The following is a 1,534-nucleotide window of genomic DNA, read 5'->3' as shown; positions in this document are numbered from 1 at the left end:
CCTCGCATCCTGGGCTCAGGGGCCAGCAGGGCGGCAGGCAGCCGGGACAGCTGCAGCGTGCAGCCCCCGGGGTGCTGGGCGGCCACCCCGCCCTGGGCCTGCTGTCCGCTACTCAGCTCCTGCCTGACCAGGGGCCAGGGCGGGGAGGTCGGCGTGCAGGCCCTTTTGGGGCTGGGAGATGTGCCTGCAGGGCCCAGGTGCTGCTGCACAGGTGCTGGACACAAGGGCATCACCCCCAAGCCCCGCACCACACTCTCCCCAGCAAGGGCTTGGCTGCCCTCTGGACTGACAGCAAACCAACCAGATCCTCTTCCGTCTTCGAGACTTGGGGCCAACGCCCCAGTGCCTTCAACCGCCTCCTGGGCCCAAGTTCTGGGGACTGTGTGGCTTCAGCCTATGGGGACAGAGAAAACCACAGCTGGCTATGCCCATGTGACCTCTATCCAGCAGTGAGGCAGAAAGGAATCAGATGTGAAATGTGAGGGTGGACTGAGGATGGGCCGAGGTGAGGGGCCTGATGGGGTCAGCCTAAAGCAGGAATGGCAAACGGATTACATCTTGAGGGCTGACTTGGATCCGCTGCTATTGGCTGCTTGGAGATGTGGGCAAAGACTATCAAGATTGCAGCCTGAAAAAAAAAAAAAAAAGGTTGCAGCCAGACTCAGTGCAAAAAGACTGCTGTGATTGATTACTGATGTCTGCCAGGGGCATGAGAAAGGAGAATGTGGTACACCTGCCTGTACTCACCATATCTGGCCTGGAAGGAGGAGAAAAGGAAGATGTGGGAATGTGGAGTGCCCTGTCCTGAGCTTTGGGGAGGTGTGATGTTGGGCAGGGAGAGGGAAGAAGGAAGGTTCCCGGGCACTGCCAAGGATGCCACCAGCTCCCTCCCCCAGGACCCATGGGACCTAACCCATGGGCAGGCAGGGGGAGCTGGAGTGGGAAAATGCAGGGTGTGTGTGTGGGGGGTCATGTCAGGAGAGCCTGAAGACGCTAACGTGGAAGAGAAGGACACACAGGAAAGGTCCTGGAGACAAGGAGATGGACAGTTTCAATGGTGGGGGCAGGGCTAGAGCTCCCAGGGACTGCTTTTGGCTGGTGGTCCCTGTATGAACTGGGCTGATAGAGGGGTCCCCACCAGGAGCTGTAGAGGCGTGTGAGAGCTGCGCAGCCCTCCTGAGCCTGTTCCCTGGGGAAGCAAGGTGGTAGGTCACTTATTGCAAAGGCCCTGGGGAATGACCCACATCATCAGGAGGGCACAGGGACACCACAGCAGCCTGGTCACACACCTAGCCATCACTAGGCCCGCACGGACAGATGCCCCGGAACCACCCCTCCACCAAAGGGCCTCAGACAGACCCCCCAGAGACACCCAGGGCTACACCGGAGGGTAGCCCTGTCACAGCGGGCCCAGAAGCCTGAGCAGTGCCCCTGCCCTGGCCAGTGCAGGCAGGCACTTCCTCAGACTTGGTCAACAGGTGGGGAGGGCGGCCCAGGGAGTGGCCGGAGCCATTGGGCAGAGCTGGCCACGCCC

The sequence above is a fragment of the Eschrichtius robustus genome, chromosome 20 (genome assembly GCF_028021215.1).
Source record: "Eschrichtius robustus isolate mEscRob2 chromosome 20, mEscRob2.pri, whole genome shotgun sequence".
NCBI classification, from domain to species: Eukaryota; Metazoa; Chordata; class Mammalia; order Artiodactyla; family Eschrichtiidae; genus Eschrichtius; species Eschrichtius robustus.
Note: the sequence above shows the minus strand (reverse complement) of the source record.